Source organism: Ranitomeya variabilis, chromosome 3 (genome assembly GCF_051348905.1).
Source record: "Ranitomeya variabilis isolate aRanVar5 chromosome 3, aRanVar5.hap1, whole genome shotgun sequence".
Taxonomy (NCBI): Eukaryota; Metazoa; Chordata; class Amphibia; order Anura; family Dendrobatidae; genus Ranitomeya; species Ranitomeya variabilis.
Window position 1 is genome coordinate 700,103,240 of NC_135234.1, and position 22,762 is coordinate 700,126,001.

Genomic DNA, 22,762 nt, shown 5'->3' on the forward strand with positions numbered 1-22,762 from the left:
CTCATCCCCCTGCCTGATCCGCACCAAATTATACGCCCCACGAAGATCAATTTTAGAGAACCACTTAGCACCCTCTATACGAGCAAACAAATCAGTAAGCAATGGCAATGGGTATTGATACTTAACAGTGATCTTATTCAGAAGCCGATAATCAATACATGGTCTCAAAGAGCCGTCTTTTTTTGAGACAAAGAAAAACCCAGCTCCCAAGGGAGAAGAGGATGGACGAATATGTCCCTTTTCCAAAGACTCCTTTATATATTCCCGCATAGCAGCATGTTCCGGCACAGACAAATTAAACAAACGACCCTTTGGATATTTACAACCCGGTATCAAATCTATGGCACAATCGCACTCACGGTGCGGAGGTAACGACCCAAGCTTGGGTTCGTCAAAGACGTCTTGATAATCAGAGAGGAACTCAGGGACTACAGAGGGAATGGACGACGAAATAGAAACCAAAGGTACGTCCCCATGAATACCCTTACATCCCCAGCTCAACACAGACATTGCTCTCCAGTCCAAGACTGGGTTGTGAGACTGCAACCATGGCAATCCCAGTACCAAATCGTCATGTAAATTATACAGCACCAGGAAACGAATAATCTCCTGGTGATCCGGATTGATACGCATGGTTACTTGTGTCCAGTATTGTGGTTTATTATTAGCCAATGGGGTGGAGTCAATCCCCTTCAGAGGAATAAGAGTCTCCAAAGGCTCTAAATCAAAACCACAACGATTGGCAAAGGACCAATCCATAAGACTCAGAGCGGCGCCAGAGTCAACATAGGCGTCCGTGGCAATGGATGACAAAGAGCAAATCAGGGTTACAGACAAAATAAACTTAGACTGAATGGTGCTAATGGAAACAGACTTATCAAGCTTCTTTGTACGCCTAGAGCATGCTGATATAACATGAGTAGAATCCCCACAATAGAAACACAATCCATTCTTCCGTCTAAAATTCTGTCGCTCGCTCCTGGACAGAATTCTATCACACTGCATACTTTCTGGCGTCTTTTCCATAGACACCGCCAGATGGTGCACCGGTTTGCGCTCCCGCAGACGCCTATCAATCTGAATAGCCATTGTCATGGACTCATTCAGACCTGCAGGCAAAGGGAACCCCACCATAACATCCTTAACGGCATCAGAGAGACCTTCTCTGAAAGTTGCCGCCAAGGCGCACTCATTCCACTGAGTAAGCACAGACCATTTACGGAATTTTTGGCAGAAAACTTCAGCTTCGTCTTGCCCCTGAGATAGTGCCATCAAAGTTTTTTCTGCCCGAAGTTCCAAATGAGGTTCCTCATAAAGCAAGCCCAAGGCCAGAAAAAACGCATCCACATCGCGTAACGCAGGATCCCCTGCTGGCAATGAGAAGGCCCAATCTTGAGGGTCACCCCTGAGCAAGGAAATCACAATCCTAACCTGCTGAGCAGGGTCTCCAGCTGAACGAGACTTCAGGGACAAATAAAGCTTACAATTATTTCGGAAATTCTGGAAGCTAGCTCTATTCCCTGTGAAGAACTCCGGTAAAGGAATTCTCGGCTCAGATACCGGAGCATGTACCACAAAATCTTGTAAATTTTGTACTTTCGTGATGAGATTATTCAAACCCGCAGTTACACTCTGGAGATCCATTATTGTCAGGTGCACACAGAGCATACAGAGATTAGGAGGAGAGAGAGAGAAAAGACTGCAGCAAGGCAGACTGGAGAAAAAAAAAAAAATTTCAGCAGACTTCTTATAACTCTCCTTTCTCAACCTGGGTCTTTAACACTTTACGGGCCGGTCAAACTGTCATGATCTCTGCAGGCAGAGATCATAGCAAGCCTATAGAGGGACAAGCTCTCGGAAGATGGAACTATACTGACCATGAACTAAGCCTGCCGCGCAACTAGAAATAGCCAGGTAGCATTTCCTATTTATCGCTAGATGCCCAGCTCTGGCCTAAGACCTAAATAGCTAGCAGAGGGAAATATAAGACCTGGCTCACCTCTAGAGAAATATTCCAAAGAAGACAGTAGCCCCCCACATATAATGACGGTGAGTTCAGATGAAACAACAAACGCAGCAGGAAAATAGTCTTAGCAAATTTGAGGTCCGCTTACTAGATAGCAGAAGACAGATAGTATACTTTCAAGGTCAGCAGAAAAACACTAACAAAACACCATCCAGAGATTACCTTAAACTCTGGCATTAACTCATAACGCCAGAGTAGCAATCCCTGATCAACGAGAGCTTTCCAGACACAGTAACAAAACTTCAGCTGTGAACTGGAACAAATAGGCAAAACAAAACATGGACAAAAGTCCAACTTATCTAGTAGTAGTCTAGAAGCAGGAACAAGCACTGAGAGGCATCAGATAACATTGTTGACCGGCAAGGAACCACCAGAGAAATGAGCTTAAATAGCGACACCCACTACTGATGGAATCAGGTGAAACAGGAAAGAGGATGACAAGTCCAATTCCACAAGCGGCCACCGGGGGAGCCCAGAATCCAAATTCACAACATGCCTCTCCTTTCTGTTACAGGACCACCCCTTTCCGCCCAGGCCTACTGCCTTTCTACTACTATACACGGTATAGAACTTATCATCCATCTTTCAGTTCAGGATTACTGAGCCATCTCTGTATGGCTCCTAGGAGGACTCACTGACTAACCCCGTACGGGTTCACTTTCTGTCCTCATTCTTCTATCAACATCATTAAACATTTCTCACAATCAACTAGTTAGCTACATTTAACTTCTTCTTTCAAGACATTATTGCCATTTAAACATCTTAAGGCAACACTGTTCATAAGTGCAATATGTGAACATCCCCTTTAAGAGGGGACCAAGTCTCTATGAGGTAGTGCAACTTCTCAAGCTGCAAGTCTGTTCGCAGTAAGGACTCCGGTGCTGGTTCCAAGACCAGTGTCTTCACAAAGAGTCCTTTCCTTGTGTAAAACCAGTAGAGAGCACCTTTAAGAAGGTGCAAACTATGTACAAAAAGTTTGTAATCATGCATTGTTCATGATTCAGCAGTTCTTTCACCTGGGTAAACAAAGGGATCCCTTTAAGAGTTAACCCTGGTCGGGTATTAGCAGCAAAAAGCAGGGAAGCAAGCAGTTAACTATTTACATATCCATGGCATCGAGGTTTACTCTCGCTCTAGCGGCCGTAGCTCCGCATAGACCTCGCTCGGCAAGGTGATCGGCAAGATCGGGGCCTTTAAGAAGTGCTCCATACCCAGGGCCTGATCCCAGGGTGTAAGGCGCTGGAGTCTATAGGTCCCAGGGAGAGGGGGTGCCATGACGGGGCCTATCAGCAGGTCCTCTGCTGGCGGGGCAGGGTCGTTCTTCATACCTGCTTCAGATGCGGTCCCTCCGGTGCCGATCTGCTCCGTCTCCGCTGGGATCTGGAACGCTGGTTGCAGGGCCTTGCGCTGCGGCGTTGTCATCTCCGTTTGCAGCATTTCGCTTTCCGGCAGAGCCTTGCTTTCTGGCTTCGGAGCGCTGGAACTTCTTTCTTGCTCCGGACCAGACGAGACTGCCGACAGACGTCTGGTGAGGCTCCCGATGAAGGTCTTCTTCCACCCGGCCTCATCTGCTTTGGGGGACAAATCCCACAATGTGCAGGAGCTGTGGACGGGGATCAAACAGCAGACAGATGAGTGGTTGGTGCCGGTGAACCTCAAGCTCATCCTGGTGGAGTGCAATAATGGGCGATATCTCGGAGCAGTTTTGGGCCTAGCCAGTTTGACGCACATCCCTTGCCTGGAGCATGTGCTGAACTTTGAAGTGCAGAGATTCCTGAAAAGCTACCCATGCATGTCAGAGCTGCTACTGAAAGTGCAGGTAGTGTATGCGTGTTTTCGACATTCTCACACTGCAGCAGCAGGCCATAGTGAAGTTTCAGCTGCAGCAAGCATAGCTGAGTTAATCTGCGGAACAATACCACTTCACCAACAATGAGTGAGCCTCCACTTCAACACCATGATGTGTGTGCCGTGTTGCACTGCTTCAAATACTCCACCAATATGGCCAGGTACCCAACTGTACAGCCAGTAGACAGTTTGGGAGGAGGAGGACGAGGAGGAACAACAGTGTTCACAGCAGTGTGGCACTAAAAGTAGCTCATTACTAATTACTGGGTGGCCACCCCCCTGGATCCCCTCTACAAGGACAATGTATCATATCATCACTTCCATCACTGGAGCGGGATCACAAAATGCATGAATACAAGCGCAAGCTGGTAGGGAAACTACTGACGGCTTTCCCACCTGACAGTGGGTCTCAGTGGAAGAAAAAGGCAGAGACAGAGGAGTGTTGTGGACTATATTTGTTGGCTCCCTCTTGTGGTCACTAGTGGTATGGCACTTGGATTATCCTTCCCCAGGTTGGTACCCACCTGGTTCGTTAGGCCTTGGGTGTTCCTATTTAGACTTCCTGGAAACTCAGTCTAGTGCCTGGAATCGATGTAATCAGTCTATGTCTGTTTTCCTCCTGACTCCTGGTCCCTGAGTTTTGCAAGATAAGCTAAGTTCTGCTTTCTTATTTTTGTCCTTTTGCATTTGCTCTTATTTTGTTCCAGCTTGTTCAAAACGTGATTTCTGTTTTTGCTGGAAGCTCTAGGGGGCTGATATTCTCCCCCCACACCGTTAATCGGTGCGGGGGTTCTTGGATCTTCAGCGTGGATATTTTTATAGGGTTTTTTGCTGACCGCATAAGTCCTCTTCCTATTTTCTGCTATTAATTAGTGGGCCTCTCTTTGCTAAATCTAGTTCATTCTTACGTTTGTCTTTTCTTCTTACCTCACTGTTATTATTTGTTGGGGGCTTGTATAATTACTTAGGGGTCTTTTCTCTGGAGGCAAGTGAGGTCTTATTTTCTCTGAAAGGGTTAGTTAGTTCTCCGGCTGGTGCGAGACGTCTAGAATCAACGTAGGTACGTTCCCCGGCTACTTCTAGTTGTTGTGCCAGGATCAGATATGCGGTCAGCCAAGTTACCACTTCCCTATGAGCTGGTTTTTGTGTTTGCGGACTTAGCTGGAACTCCTGAGATCCTCTACCACTAGGATCATAACAGAGGAGGAAGTCATCAACACAGCTGGGGCACTGGCACCACCTCAAAAGGCAGGGATCTCATGGCCTATATGTGGTAAAACTTTCTCAGCAGTCAACAACATCCGGCACTACTATCTTATACGGTCCGTATTAGCAGGAGACAATGTTACAACAACATGGTGGAAGAGTACGTGTCCACACTTCTCAATGTGCTAACTGATGGGTCTTCCCAATTTAACAGCTAGGTCTCCAAATTGGACACATGGCCTGAGCTTGCTCTTTGGGCCTTGGAGGTGCTGGCCTGCCTTGCAGCAAGTGTACTGTCTGAATGTGTGTTTAGAATGGCAGGGGGTGTGGTCACAGACAGACGCATTTGCCTGTCCACAGTCAAATAAATGAGCCAGGCGTGGATTCAACAGGACTTGTCCATACCAATGGCTGATTAGACAGCTATAACAGCTGCCCCCAGCCAATGTTCAACTATATTTGCCATTAGTTTCATTTGGGTGCCTCCCCCCAAATATAAACCCTATAAAACTGTCTTGACTACCTCCTCCTCTGCTCTTTCGCCTACATGTCCACATCCACCTCCTCCACAAGTTGGCCCTTCCCCCCACTGGTTGTAGCTTGATTGTTTATTTTTAGGTTCTTTCTATGTTCTGTTAAGTCAGTTCCCTTAAAAAAAACACACACACCCAACCAGTGTTGGAATACTCCTCCCTTGCCTCTTCCACCTATACCGCCACGTCCACCTCTTCCACCTCTTCCTCCACTTAGACCTACACCTCCTGGTTCTAAATTGCTTATTTTAGCTTTGTTCATTTTAGGTTGTTTTAAGTCAGATCCATAAAAGAAAATAAGAAAAAAAACCAGTACGTGATTACTCCTCCCTTGCCTCTTCCACCTTCACCGCCAAGTCCACCACCTCTTCAACCTACTCTAGCTCCTCCTGTACTGTCTGTCATAGTACTGTGTTCAAAAACAAATTTTTCTAATCTGCAACCATGTTTCACTGTACTATACATGTGTACACGGCAGTCATGGTACAAGATCTCATCTTAAAATTTTTTTAACATTTTTGCTAATCCACTTCACAAACTTTTTAAATTCACAAACTTTTTAAATTCATCTCAAAATTTGAAGAAATTGAAGAATGGGTAATCTGCGCAAATTCTGCCTTTCTTGGACGTGGTACCCATTTATCAGGCTCCTTCTCCAGATTCAAACCCTGATTCGCTGTATTCCAAGGGCACCAACATGTAACAGACCCCATATGGCATAATGGAGGTGGTCAGAAGGGAGATCGGCTTGCTGTGTAGGCAGGTCAAGAAGCGGTAGGTGTAAACACCCCTTGTGTGGCAAGGGTGAGGTGAATGGCCTCCAGAGGACACCATGGCCACCCAGCCTCATGACCCAATGCCTCCAAAGCAACACATAAGGTCACTCTGGAGAGGAGCAAGGGCAACGGGGCCCATGTGACGCCCCTGTCAGACTTAGACTTGCCTCTGCCACAGGGGTCCTTTATTTTGGATTCTGTTATTTTAAGTCATTTACTATCCCATTTGTTTGCAGAGCACTTGTCCTGCTTCCCCCCCCCCCCCCCCCATTTTGCTTACTTTTGAAACCCCCTAGCCCTTACAATGACCATTTTACAGTCATTTTAAAGCACCAGAGTTAGGGGCGCCATTGACTTCTGTGGGGTTCGGGTTCGGGGTCAAGATTGTTGTCAGGCTTGAATAAAGAACCGAACTTTGAACTCCAGTTCAGATGACCCTGAACATTGAACGTATAAAAACACCCTTAGGAATTAGAACTTATTTATTTGTTAAATTTGTTAACTGTTAAGTAGTGATGAGCGAATATACTCGTTACTCGTGATTTCTCGAGCACGCTCGGGGGTCCTCGGAGTATTTTTTAGTGCTCGGAGATTTAGTTTTTCTTGCCGCAGTTGAATGATTTACATCTGTTAGCCAGCATAAGTACATGTGGGGATTCCCTAGCAACCAGGCAACCCCCACATGTACTTATGCTGGCTAACAGATGTAAATCATTCAACTGCGGAAAGAAAAACTAAATCTCCGAGCACTAAAAAATACTCTGAGGATCCCCGAGCATGCTCAAGAAATCTCGAGTAACGAGTATATTCGCTCATCACTACTGTTAAGCAAATGCAGAGCTTATTAGGCAGAAAACCAGTGAATGTGGGATTTCTAAATTTTCTCACTCTATTCAGTGTCATCAAACTCTCACTCTGCACTTTCCATTATTCCGGTTGAATTATACATTTGTGGCTTGCTCTTTGCTAAGTCTTCCCAATACAAAACAGGTCAATGTATGTTATTGGAAAAGGTAGTCGGAGCTGGATGAAGTCTAGCATCACAGCTTAGTCCCATTTATATAATGGGGTTCAGCAGCAATATCCTAGTAGGGCTTCTTCTGAGAAAATCCTAGACAGCCTTTAAAATGTGGATCTAAACATTGTAATTATAGCACTAAAGGAGTGACGCTAAAACCCCAAAATATTATTTTATACGGATTTAAAATGACTGTTAACAGTAGCGGGAAAACCTACTCTTTTCCAGCAATGCTGCTTTTAGTCATGGCTATCTTCAGCAATAATTAAAAGCAATAGCCAACCAATCAGAATGCAAGAATAAGTTAAATGCTAAACTAGACAAATCACAATAACAGGCATAACAGCCAAATGAATGGATCTCATTTCAAATGATCCATTGAGAACATTAAAAAAACAATATTATTAACAAACCTGAGCATAAAAAAGATCTCCAAAGTATGTGCACGTAATACAGCAAGAATGCACATCATGCAACACAGGTGCAGCAAAACTGAGCTATGATTTGTGGTACGTACATTATATACACAGTATATGCACATTTTATATATATATATATATATATATATATATATATATATATATATATATATATATATATATCATCATTTATGCTATTAAACTCTAGTAACAAAGTCTGATACACTCATAGCTGCAAAACTAAAAGTAACTGTAGCAGAGATGTACTGAGATGCATCAGCAATAAGATAGTCAGCAGTCTGCTGTCAACTGTATTTTTAAATAAATATTACATAAAGCTTTTGGATTTAATCCTCACTCCTGACATGAATGTCCGTGAAGCGATCGTGCACCTTCCGGAATTCTGTCAGCTGGTGACATAATAGGATGATTTGTTACTGGTGACCAGACTGCTCCTTATTTTTCTACATTTATAATAACCTTTAAAAAGGAATCTGTCTTTTTGCCACATAATCTGAGAGCAACATAACATGGAGACAGAGACCCTGATTCCAGTGATTCCAGCAATGTGTCACTTACTGGGCTGCTTGCTGTAGTTTTGAAAATCACTGTTTTATTAGCAGGAGATTATCACTTGAGGACTAGTAAACCTGCTGCCATGTAGTTTTACATATTCATTCTATTTTAACCCTGCCCATACCACTGAATGGCAAATTTCTGTGTATGTACAGTGTTCGCAGAAAGTTGGCAATCAGTGGTGTGGGCCGGGTTATACAGAGCTCAGGATTTAGAGAACTGCTAGATCAGCACCAGAAAACAGTCAATTTATCAAATGAAAGTAAGCAGCGCAGTAAGTGACACATTGCTGTATTCAGGGTCTCTAAGCCTATATCATGCTGATCACAGATAGAGTTGCAAAAAACTGGAGACAGATTCCCTTTATAATGGACCTACAGATTGGTGGGGGGCTGGGCCTTGAGACTCCAAGCAATTGCTCAGACAGATTTGTCAGAACTGGAAGTGTACTACCGTGTCAGCAGAAGACTAGGAGTGTGTACACTATTCTGAGTGCTTCTATTACCTGATCATTGCATTTTTAACAAGTCTTTGAGCAATCAGTGGGAGTTCTGGGACGATAATCCCCATTCATCTGCAGGGTGTTTAAGCGTCTACCACATATTTAAAAGAAAAGTGAAAGTATAAGATCACGTTAAGAATTTAAAATATTCTAAAATGATATTGTAAAATTTTGATAAGTAACTGCAACACTAACAACTAACAGCTGCTTATGAGCTTCTGAAAAAGCCATCAGAAGATGCACATAGTCTAAGGGTTATTGGCATCTCAGCAAATTAGAGCTGAGTCCAAAGAGGATGGGAGCACAAAATCATGGAAGGGCTACAGTAATTAATTGGAGATATGAAATTAGTGTAACTCAGTGAAGCTCTGCAATTTTTGTAGCTCCGTCTTCTGTGGCAAGAACTGTTGAAGTGGTTAATCCTATTTCAGCCAACCGTATATTATAGGCAGTGTGGCCACAATAGGGCTGAGAAGCTTCATGTTGCTCCAGAAATCCCAGACAATTACCAAGTAAATGTAAAGGATTCACTAAGACAGCCTTGGCATACTCCTAAGAGCAAAAATCTGAAAGTCGCACCAATCAGCTCCATCATAGGGGATAATGGATAGATATTCAGAAGACTGCCCCAATGAGGAGTAAGTCTTTACCAATCCCAGAAAAAAATGGTTGTTCACGAATCATTAACCAACCATTTATACCATACAGGTGATAGTGATTTTCATACGTAGGTTGAAACATAGTCATCAATTGAAACAGAACCAGCTGTGAAGAAGCTTAAAATTGGGTAAGCAACAGTCAAATTCTGCTGGTGAGGTTATGGAAGACAGTCTCATGCACCATAGTAAGACTTAGCACAGCAACAAGACATATGGTAGTTAAATTGCATCAGCAAGGTTTCTCCGAGGCAAAGATTTCAATGCAGACTATGGGTTTTACGATGTACTGTTCAACCTCATTGAAAGACACATCATGCTTACTTCCCTTTATAACCAGGAGATGTCCAGCAGTGGCATCAGTTTAGAACTGGTAACAACCAGTGGGAACCAGATACACCCTCCTACTGTTTGGAGAAGTCTAGCTATACACTAAGTGATCTCATGGAAAAATTGCATCCAAAAAGCCACACCTTCAACATGGAAACAAGGTCAAGAGACTCAACTATGCATGAAAACAAAGGAACTAGGGTGCAGAAATTATCAATAGGTGCCGTGGACTGGTTAGTCAAAATGTGAAATATTTTGCTGTAACAAGGCAGTTTGTTTGGCAAATTGCTGGAGAGCAGTACAATAATTATGGTGAAGCATGGTGGAGATTTCTTGAAAGCTTTGGGTTGCATTTCAGTCAAGTGAGTTGGGGATTTGGTCATCATTGTCCCCAATGTAGGTAGATATTTAACCATTATGCAATTTCATCAAGGAGGCGTCTAATTTACTCCAAATTTATTCTGCAGCATATCAATGAAACCAAACATACAGCTAATATTATAAAGAAACATCTTTAGAGTAAAAAAAGAACAAGATGTTCTGGAAGTGATGATGTGACCCCATGGAGCCCTGATCTCAACATCATTAAGTCTGTGTGAGATTACATTAATAGACAGGAGGATCTCAACAAGCGACATCTACAGAAGATCTGTGGTAAGTTCTCCAAGATGGTTGGAATAACCTCCCTGACACGTTCCATCAAAAACTGTGTAAATGTACCTAGAAGAATACTGTTTTGAAGGCAAATGGTAGTCACCAGTGATGCACGAGTGTGCTCGGTACTCGGGATTTCTGAGCATGCTCGGGTGTTCTTTGAGTATCTTGTGCGTGCTCGTAGATTATGTTTCAGTCCATGATTTGCTGCTGCTAGACAGCCTGAATTCATTTGTTGATTCCCTAACAAACAATCAATCCCTGCATGTGTCCAGGTTGTCTAACAGCCGCAAATCATGCAGCAGCAGGAACAAAAACGGAGCGCCCGATGGGGCCGTGGGGTACTCAGGCGGGGTCCGACGGTTCTTCTGTGGTTGTCACGGTAGCAGTGACATGGTCCATGGCCCTGGGCATCCAATAAAATTAAATTAAAGAGGGAATAAAGTTTATAGGGGATTAGTTTGTGACGCCACCCGTGGTGTTTGGCAATAAGGAAATGGCCGACGCTGCGGTTCAGGTCCACTGGGGCAGTTGGTAATGCAGCAGAGATGTTACAGCTCTCCATGGGTAAAGCTAGGCCCCAGGGCAGTTAAGGTGTTAAAGTCAATGATGGACTGTTGTAGTGCAGGGCAGGTGACGCAGTAATAATTCTGAGGACACAGCAGGGTGCAGTTTTCTCACTTTACTCACAGTCAGTTGGTTAGTCTCCAGCCGGGTGCTGTGTCCTCCGGGTCTGTGGTCCAGCAGCTCTCAGGTAATTTGGGTGCACTTTTCTGACACTCCCTTCTTGTGCACCTTTCTGGCCATCTCTCTGCGCCGGCTTCGCCCTGCGCCTCGCACACAGTGTCCCAAGCCAGCAGCCTCAGGTCCTGTCTCCCCTTGACCCTATATAGCTGCCTTTTCAGCAAATGTGTGTGGACTTGGCTGTGGCACATACAGATACCACAGCCTCCAGGATGCTAGCTGAGACTTGCCGTTCCTCCACTAGTCTGGGGCCGGTCCCCCACTGTGACCTGGTCCTTCCACCCGACTATGGTCAGCGAGGACTGGGGTGCCATGGGTGGATTCCTCACTTCTCTGACCCCTAGGACTCCTTCTCTCTCTTTCAGGAGCTCCTCTCTTCATGTCTGCTCCGATCAACTCCTCCTCACCAACTAACTGACTGACTAACTCCTCCCTCTCGTTTTCATGACAACTCTTCACTCCACCCACACACTCTATCTAGTCCCCCTTCAGCCTGAGGTGGGGCCCTCCCTCAATAGGGTCCACCCAGATCCCTTGGCCTGGAGTGGTGTGGTGTTGGATGCTAAAGTGTGGGTCTCGGGTAGTACCCCCTCCTAACCCGAGAGCGGAGTACCACACCTCTGGCTGAGTGCAGTACCTCTGTGGCGACTGGACCCTCAGGGGCACCACACAAACATAATCTATGAGCATGCCCAAGATACTCGGAGAACACCTGAGCATGCTCGGAAAACTCAAGTAACGAGCATACTCACTCATCACTAGTAGCCACACAAAATATTAATTTGATTTAGTTTTCTCTTTTGTTGATTCACTTGCATTTTAATTGAAAACAACAAAGTATTGGAATTAACATTTTTGAAAAGTATTCTTATCGTGTTGCATTTTTTCTACAACTGCCTAAAAGCACACTATTGCACAGTATTGTATATCTCTAAGTTATGTGTATTAAAATGGTATAAAAAAACATTTTTAAATCTAATATTGTGATAAAAAAGCACACTTTGTTGTTTTAACTAGTAGTAGAAATGGGGGAAAAGTCCCTTTTTCCTATTTTCATATCACCAAGAAAATGTAATATAATTTTCTTTGAGATGTTTCATGAAATACCTATGTGTTCAAGATCTATTTTTGTACAACATCTTTTTGGTTGTGAACCATATAAGAGAAAACTCCTCTAGGCAAATTGTTACTCCAACATTCATTCTTCAGATTAACAGTAAGAATTCACTTCAGATTCCCAACATCATAACAATGTGCTTGAAGTTAGGACTGTTTGTTCCAAATCGTTGAACTTCTTTTTTTCCATTCCTCGTAGAGGAGATTCATCCAGAAGCCGACGTGTCATAGGATATTGCTTTATGCCTATGGACTGTTCAATGCCAAAATTGATTTAATGGAAATTCTGAATAAAAGTTATTTTATCCTTGTGTTTTACCAAAAGATGTACATGCAGTTTGTTTTTGTTTGCTTTTTTTCAATCTTGATATTGTTCTCAAATCAAGAAATTTAGAATTAAACTAAACCCCTCTAGGCAACTGCTTTCTCAAATGAAATTATCCAAATTCATTTTTTGTAACTGGACATATTTCTTACATTAAAAAAGCATCACATCCACAGAGTATTTTTCTAAAGCTAAACATCATACATGTTTCAAAACTTTTATTATATAGGAGGTCTTTATGCCTTCTATCAATCTACCTATGAAATCTGTTCAATATCATTCTTTGAATACAGGCCTGAAGAAGTATCCTGAAAAGTTTTATTTACTAGGGCAATCTTACACTTTTTTTACATTCCATTTTAATTACTTGTATAAATAATTTGCTTTTTCAGCTGCTGGTTGACATTGAGTCCATCTACTTGGTTTTAATTCTAATGAGGTTTTCCAGTCCATAAAACGTATTCATAAAAGAGCTCAGAAGGATTACAAATATTAGCAATCCCTCACTTGGATGATAAACGGCGGACACATCCGTAGTTTTTGCTGTTGCATGGCGGAATCCCAGCCACTGCGGGATCCGTCTTATTTGGAGACATACTCGGACCAGTAGGGACTCTGATGGACTGTCTCTTTTTCATCAGGAGACTCATCGGCATTTTTTCCATTTAACCCCCCTGGGTATGGACTATGATGGACTGTTTGTTTTGAATCTCTAGAAGATCCACTGACATTTTTTCTATATAACTCCCCTGAGGATTCTCCGCTACTGTGGTTGGTGGGAGGCCATAGCAGGGCTCACTTGGGGCCTGTCCTTGTGAGGACAGGAGCTCTTTAAGGGTTCACAGGGAAGACAGTGGTTACATTAATTATCCCTACCCTTGGCCTATTTGCTCCTGCATTGTGTATTCATCTTGGAACCACCCACCCCACAGAACTGGTGAGACCTCTTCCAGTTGTCCGTCCAAATTGGTAAGACTGTTCCAATTTTTTTAAACTTTTCTAGCACTGGTTCACTTTAGCACTTTGTTACACTGTCTATTATGTGTTTTTGTTAGGGTCCAAGCATTTTATATATTTATTAAAAGTTATGTTTTAACTTATTGAATATCCTCCATAGCTATTCCCATATTTAATCTGAGGATTTGGACACGGCAGGTTATATTACGAGCCGTAGCTACTTTCCAATCCCTCACTTGTCCTGTTCTTTAGCTTATGAAAAGAAAAAGAGAAAAGACGCTCCAAGTGTGTTGCCCCCAATATAAGACACACACAGCGAGCAAGGGATTGTATAAGCTCGCCTTAGTGGGTACATCTTGGTACTTGCAAGAATGAAGGGCTACTTCTATGATGGCTGACCCCCAGCCAGTGGGAAGAGACATATTGAAACCACACAGTAAAAAGAGCGGTGATTCCCGGGCCCTGTCACAGAGTAACAAATCAAGTCGACTCATTCTATGGCAGCCAGGGTCGGACTGGCACACCAGGAAATTGGAGAATCCCACCCCTAACCAGCACAACTCCTGCCTACTTCACTAGTTCTTGTTCTGCCCTGTATTCCGATTGTGCGCACCAAGCAGTGAGCACGTTATTTCATTCCAGAAAATGAGCGTTGATGAATACCATGTAAGCACATATTGTGGCTTGTAAAATTTGGGCACCCCTGGCAAGTTTACTGTGATTGTGAACAGCTAAGCACATTGAAGTTTAAATGATCTCCAAAAGGGCTAAAGTTAAAGATAACACATGTCCTTTGTATTTTAGGGAAAAAAAGGAAATTTAAAAATTACAAAAAAGGAAATGGTGAGATGAAAAAGTTTTGGCACCCGTGGAGATTTGTGTGCTCAGATAACTTTGACCAAGATTTCAGACCTTAATTAGCCTGTTAGCGTTATGGCTTGTTCATCATTAGGAAAGGTCAGGTGATGCAAATTTCACAGTTTTGTTAAAAACCCAGATTCCTCTAACGTTGTGCCAAAAAACAGCAACCATGGGTTCTTCTAAGCAGCTGCCTATCTGTGATAAAAAAAAATTGCAGGCGTGCGTTTGAAACGCATTGCTGTTTCCATTGTGATCATGGAATCTTTTTTACTGGAAAAAAAAGTCTGCACAAACCTATAGGTATGATACACAGCCAATATTAAAAAAAATTAAAAAAGTACATTTTTTATTGATTACATGATTAAAATCAACAAGAAAAAAAAGATAAAAATATTATGTAAATAATAAAGGGAAAAAAGGAAAAGGGAAGCCCTCACAAAATGCAGTCTTAAGGGCTAACTGATACAATGGTCATCAGATTAAATGGTATGGTTTTGATTATAAAGAGACATGTGCAAAATCCAAAAAGAAAATAACCCCAAATTAAATGAAAGAGTGAAATGGTAATAAACAAAGCAATCTGCATTTTAAAGCCAAGAGATGTAAATAGAGTTCGTACTACATAAGTTGCAGCTGTCCAGCTGTAGCTCCAGAAATATCACCACATGTAACAAAAGGTTACTGCAAGTGCAGAACCTGTATAAGGACATGACTAGCCGCAAACAAACGTAAAGATAGCATGGCAAAGAAACGATGACCAGAGGTAAGAAGATATATACAGATGGTAAGTAAGATGTGACAAAATAAATAATGACCCACTGTAATTGCAACTGCCCTGGAATAAAAAGTATTTTGCAAATTTTTGAAGTTGGAAGCCTTTTCCCTTTTTGCACAATATTTGCCTACAGTCAAGCATGATGGAGGGAGTGTCATGGTTTGGGGCTGCATGAGTACTGCCAGCTGTGGGGAGCTACAGTTCATTGAGGGAACCATGAATGCCAACATGTCCTGTGACATACTCAAGCAGAGCATGGTCCACTCCTTTTGGAAACTGGGACGCACGGCAGTATTCCAACATAACCCCAAACACACCTCCAAGATGACCCCTTTCTTGCTAAGGAAAAAGTGAGGGTCAAGGTGCTGGAATGGATAAGCATGTCTCCAGAGCTAAACCCTATTGAGCATCTGTGGGGCATCCTCAAATGGAAGGTGAAGGAGCGCAACATCCACCAGCTCTGTGATGTAATCATGGAGGAGAAGAGGATTCCAATGGCAACCTATGCAGCTCTAGTGAGCTCCATGCCCAAGAGAGTTCAAGCAGTGCTTCTAAATAATGGTGGCCACACAAAATATTCACACTTTGTGCACAATTTGAACATTTTCACTTAGGGGTGTACTCACAGTTGAGCAGCATCTAAGACAACTAGTAAATCAGCAGATGAGCTGTGATTGTCAGCTTCTCGGAGACAGGGGTATAAGAAAATTCTGAAGAAAAGCCCTGTTGAACTGCAAGCAGAGATTTCACATACTGTGCACCAAACAAATGGGAATATCTTGGGAATTAAACGATACAGTGGAAAATTGAAAAAGAGCAGAAGAGTCAGGGATTTTTTTAAGGTATTTATTTAATTTGTTTAAGCAAGTCATAGGTCCTCTCTAAAGAGGTTCCAAAATGTTACCCTAGAAAAAAGGGACCACAGGCAAGAGTGAAGATACAACATAAGATAGAGAGACAGATTGATGGACAGATAGACACAGAGAGAGATAGATGTGTATAGAGAGAGAAATTATGAAACAGAAACTATATATCATTCTATATCAATGGATATTTTGCAAGCTTTGTCATACATCCTAACATATTAGGTAACTCTTGAATGTAGTCAGACTACAGCCAGGTAGGTCACTTGAGGCTACTTTCACACTAGCGTTAACTGCAATACGTCACAATGCGTTGTTTTGCCGAAAAAATGCATCCTGCAAAAGTGCTTGCAGGATGCGTTTTTTCTGCATTGACTAACATTAGCGACGCATTTGCGACGCATTGACACACGTCGCAACCGTCGTGCGACAGTTGCGCCGTGTTGTGGCGGACCGTCGGGAGCAAAAAACGTTACATGTAACGTTTTTTGCTCCCGACGGTACGCTTTTTCCGACCGCGCATGCGCAGCCGGAACTCCGCCCCCGCCTCCCCGCACTTCCCCGCACCTCACAATGGGGCAGCGGATGCGCTGGAAAAATGCATCCGCTGCCCCCGTTGTGCGGCGCAGAGAACGCTAGCATCGGTAACCTCGGCCCGACGCACTGCGACGGGCCGAGCCCGACGCTAGTGTGAAAGTAGCCTGACTCCCACATGCTCAGCTTCCCCAATTGAGCATGTTTCCTTCTATTGGGTAAAAAATATCTTATTTCCCAAGGAGATCACTCAGCTTACAAATCTAAATACTGAACCTTACAATCAGGATATCCTACCAAATTGATAGGGTTTGGACATCGTTTATCTAATGTTTATGACCAGCTTTACTTTGTATTGGATTTAGTATTTTTAAAGATTTACTTTTAGTTTTATATATTTTTTTTTATAAAAGAATCACTGTTTGTATGAATATAGAGTCATAACAATGGGAAGATATCAGTTATAGCTCTCAATTTGTTGAAATTGTCTCATGCAGAAACATATGCAATACAAATGTTGATGTTTGACACAAGAATCATAAAATAAGCTCCATGTCTATGGCTAAAGGCAGCTAACCCAAGAATCAAACAATGCAATGAGGCCACTGAGTCAGCCGATTGACTCCTCACGACAGTTTCTCGGTTTCCCTGTCATTCCTTATGACTACGGTGCTAATGATAAGATATATGGGTTGACATATGTCTTGGGGCAATTTTGTAAAAGGTCTGTTGTGGAAGAAATGCAGAAGATGTGATCTGGAGGTCAGTAAATACTTAGGTAGGCATTATTCTGCCAGCTGTAACCACAACTTATCCTATGATCTCCATCTGAACCTTTGGTGGTCTTTTTATTTTGCAAAGGAGCTTTCTGGATAATATAGACAATGGGGCAAGTGACAACATGAAGGGGTCATGAGATTAAATAGTCTAAATTACATATAATCCTTATAGGATTAATGCATGAAGCTTCAGACTTCACAGAGATAAAGCTTCAGTTTTGCTTCGTCCCAATCCCAAGGTCAGATATTGTGGTATTTTGTTACATGCAAATCTAACTGCAGATTTTGTTGCCGTTTAACGCAAATTTCACCCTTACATTACAAATCAACAAAATCCACCTTAAAAATCCACAATAATTTTATTACGTTTCAATTCAGAATAAAGGGATCTGCTGGTCAGCGTCTCATTCCATAAGTTCAACATAAGATGTGATTATATGCTAGAATCTGTGTATTTGTGCATACTGTCATAAGTTGCATTTAACTAAAAGACACAAAACCATCCAAATTGTGCCCCAAAATATTGCGTATAATAAAACTGGCTATAGTTCCTGCAGAAGGTATACTATTTCTCATCCTTGCATTGCTTCTTAACTGAAATACATACAAAAACACAACAAGTGAAATAAGTATTGAACACGTCTCCAATTTTCTAAGTAACTATATTTGCTGCACCGAAAGTAAAGGGGCCGAATAATATTGCACGCCCCACTTTTCATTTTCTGAATTTCCACAAAAATTTAAAATAACCAATAAATTTCGTTCAACTTCACAATTGTGTTCCACTTGTTGTTGATTCTTCACCAAAAATTTACATTTGGTATCTTTACATTTGAAGCATGATATGTGGGAAATGGTTGAAAAGTTCAATGGGGCCGAATACTTTCTCAAGGCACTGTACCCAGCAAGGACAGTTCAAACTTTCAAGTGTTCAGTGACTTGCTGTTAGAACTTCAGCTAGCCAAGGCAGACACTCATCCACCTAGCCTCAGCTACTTGGACACTGCTCTTGGTTAAACCCAATAGTCTCCAAGCTGCCATACAGTATAAAAGAAATGTGGGCCACAATTTGGTTAAAATATAAAAGAGAACTATTTCTGTTATGTTATCAAGGATATTGCAGAGTATAAGACTAACCCAAGCTTTTACTATGAGGAACCCAGTTGCCCTGGTTTATCTCCTACTAATTATGAGAGTCCATGTTCAAGCAACAGAAACTGCAGCAGTCCATTGTCAGCAAAAAAGACTGATATTCTTACCATACCTACATCAACTCCAGACAAGAACAACAAAGGTGAGAAGGTTGAAAACCCTAATCGTATGTGTTATAGTCATAAGAATCCACATCCCCTATGAAGTGCATCAGCTTCAGAAAGAAACTGGTCAAGGAATACAACTCAAGGAAGTTTTGAGTATATTTCAAAAGTTGTGCTTCTACTGAAGATTTTTCTAAAGACTGTAAAATTACTATTATGTGTTTCAGGGGCGGACACAGACAGCTTGGGGCCCCTGTGCAGGAAATGTGTCTGGGCCCCCCCTCCTATAAAGGCGACAAAGAGATATATATATATATATATATCTCCACACACATACATGTATATATATTAAATAGTCTCCTTTATTATGTATATTGCCGTCCCTTATTATACAGTGCCCTCTCCTATTGTGTACTGCACCGTCCCTTACATATTGGATTTTATAGAGCCCTGTGTTTTTATTACATACCGTCCTGTCTTGTTAGCTGTAAAATGCAATGATGGCTGATGGAGCATAAGAAAGCTTCTTTTCTAAAGGAGGAGCTGATGGACTGGTAGTCTGGTCACCGGCTCCTCCATCAGTAGTCATTTTATATCTAACAAGAGAGGGGACTATGTAATAAAAGAAGGCGCTGTGAATAACAAAAATATCAAGAATACACTATGTAAGAGACTGCACTGTACATAACAGCAGAGGAAGCTATATAATAAAGGAGGGCATCATACATAGCTAGAGAGGATGGTACGTAATAAGGGACGGTGTTATACATAACAAAAGAGGAAACTATGTAACTAAGGATGGTTTTATACATAATGAGTACACTATACACTAAGGGACTGTGCTAAAGATAAGTGAGTACACTATATACTAAGGGACTGTGCTATACATAATAAGTGAGTACACTTTATACTAAGGGACTGTGTTAGACATAATAATTATCGATAATAACGTCTTTCTCCACCTCCCCCTGTTCCAAATCCATTATAAATCCCCCTTCCTCCCATCCCAATCCCCCTTCCTCTCACCCCAATCCCCCACATCCCTCATTGTCCTCCTCCTCCCACATCCCATTATTGCCCTCTTCCCCACCTCCTTAATTGCCCTCTTCACCACCTCCATCATTGCTTTCTCCCCACCACCCCATTATTGCCCATTCCACCACCTCCATCATTGCCTCCTCCCCACCACCCCATCATTGTCTTTTCCACTGCCACCATCATTGCCTTCTCCCCACCACCCTATCATTACCCATTCCATGACCTCCATCATTTCCTCCTCTTCACCACCCCATCATTAAACATTCCAGGACCTCCATCATTTCCTTCTCCCCACCATCCCATTATTGCCCTTTCTACCTCCCCCATAATTGCTTTCTCCCCCACCACCCCTATCATTGCCCTCTCCATCAACCCAATCATTGCCTTCTGCCCCATCACCTCCATAATTGCCCACTCCGTCAACCCAATCATTGCCTTCTGCCCCATCATTGCCCTCTCCATCAACCCAATCATTGCCTTCTGCCTCATCACCCCCATCATTGCCCTCTCCTCCACCCAGGGCTGCCACTAGGAATTTCAGGGCCCCATGCTGTCAAAATTTTTGGGCCCTTTGAGACTCCGCTAAGGCTTCACCTCAGCTCTGCTTCCACACCTCGAACCTTCCACAGTCTCATTGCCCACTCTTGGAAAAACTCCACTTCTGCACCACGTCCTCACCAATCACACATTAACAGTTCCCATCAAACACCAGATTACATACATAGCCTGCAGCTTTTGTTTTGGCAAAGTCAGGAGTGGAACAATCAGAGGAGAAGTATAATAGAAACATGTCACCACTTCCGCATTTATCGCCGCTCCTGGTTTTGGCTTACAAATACTAATGTATAATACTGACCACATACCTATATAAAATGCATACATATACTGTAGAATATGCCCATGTATAATAAACACCTGTGTCTACTGCATATGTGACATACTATACATTAATGTATAAGGGTATGGTTCCACGGTCAGGAATCGGCAGCGCTTTGGATGCAGCACATGTCCACTCAGTCCAAAGCGCTGCCGGCTTTTGTACGAGTGATGATTCCGCATGTGTTCATTGAACATATGCGGAATCACCGCATCCTATACATTGGACTGTGATATTTATCTTGCGGAGACTGAGCGTCTCCGCAAGATAAATAGACATGCTACGGTCTAGAAAGATGCGCCGCATGTCCGTCTCCGCAGGGAAGCTGCGGGCGCCACTGCATACATAGTGGACATTGGATTCCTTGAAATCTCATGCACTATGCTGTAACATCTGGCTGCTGCGGATTGGATGCTGCGGATTGGATGCTGCGGATGTACACAGCGTCCAATCCGCAGAGTTTACTGACAGTGGAAACATCTACTATATAATTGTCTAAGGGGTACTTACATCTTTCTGTCTGTCTGTCCTTCTTTCTGTTAGGGTTATTCGTTCGCTGATTGGTCTCGGCAGCTGCCTGTCATGGCTGCCGCGACCAATCAGCGACGCGCACAGTCCGGAAGAAAATGGCCGCTCCTTACTCCCCGCACTCACTGCCCGGCACCCGCATACACCCCTCCGCTCACCGCTCACACAGAGTTAATGCCAGCGGTAACGGACCGCGTTATGCTGCGGGTAACGCACTCCGTTACCGCTGCTATTAACCCTGTGTGACCACCTTTTTACTATTCATGCTGCCTATGCGGCATGAATAGTAAAACGATCTAATGTTAAAAATAATAAAAAAATAAAAAATCGTTATATACTCACCATCCGTCGGCCCCTTGATCGACAACACGCCTGCCCGACGCTCCGGTGACCGCTCCATGCTGCGATCTCGCGAGATGATGACGTAGCGGTCTCGCGAGACCGCTACGTCATCATCTCGCGAGACCGCAATGCACTCCTGGGACCGGACCGCGCGAGGAGCTTCGGTAAAGGCCTCGCGTCGGTAAAGGCCTCGCTTGGATCCGGGGGCTCCGGAAGGTGAGTGTATAACTATTTTTTATTTTATTTCTTTTTTTTAACAGGGATATGATGCCCACATTGCTATATACTGCGTGGGCTGGGCAATATACTACATGGGCTGTGCAATATACTCCGTGCGCTGGGCAATATACAACGTGGGCTGTGCTATATACTCCGTGCGCTGGGCAATCTACTACATGGCTGTGCAATATACTCCGTGCACTGGGCAATATATTACATGGGTTGTGCTATACACTACGTGCGCTTGGCAATATACTACATGGGCTGTGCAATATGCTCCGTGCGCTGGGCAATATACTACATGGCTGTGCTATATACTACGTGGCTGGGCAATGTACTACGTGACTATACAACGTGGGCTGTGCAAAATACAACGTGGGCTCCGCAATATACAACGTGGGCTGCGCAATATACAACGTGGGCTGCGCAATATACAACGTGGGCTGCGCAATATACAACGTGGGCTGCGCAATATACAACGTGGGCTGCGCAATGTACAACGTGGGCTGCGCAATTTACTACGTGGGCTGCGCAATGTACAACGTGGGCTGCACAATATACTACATGGGCTGTGCAATGTACTGCGTGGCCTGTGCTATACACTACGCATACATATTCTAGAATACCCGATGCGTTAGAATCGGGCCACCATCTAGTACCCTTATATGTGTCTATGTATTGTACCTGTGTGTTTAATGCAACAGATACAGTATATGTGAAAAAGTCTTCACTGTGGGGATGGGTTCAGGGGTCAGTCCCAGCCCGGATCTGATACTGCAGTGATGATGACTGGAGTCCCGTCAGAGAATAGACCCAGTGATTTAGTGACTGTGTTCCCGAGTTCTGAGCTCTCTGGTCCCTGCTGTGTGTGGATGAAAATCCTGCACTGACCAGAGAACACAAAGCTCCGGGGGTCACAGTCAGTAAATCACTGCTTCTAGTCTCTGACTGCAGCCCCTGCCTCCCCTCTTTACTCTGCAAACAATCCGTCACATTCAGACCAT

The 22,762-nt window shown here is 43.3% G+C and overlaps 1 long non-coding RNA gene across 2 annotated transcripts in view; it reads left to right on the forward strand.

The window, feature by feature from the left end:
* The window catches only part of LOC143818534 (uncharacterized), a 173,955-nt gene that overhangs the window by 41,406 nt on the left and 109,787 nt on the right, over nucleotides 1-22,762 (forward strand). The window contains exons 2-3 of one of the 2 annotated variants that reach the window (XR_013224591.1): nucleotides 10,358-10,544; nucleotides 12,604-12,668. This is a non-coding gene — a long non-coding RNA (uncharacterized LOC143818534). Of the gene's footprint in view, nucleotides 1-10,357; nucleotides 10,545-12,603; nucleotides 12,669-22,762 lie in introns of those variants that run through there. The other variant, XR_013224592.1, reaches the window with a different exon arrangement.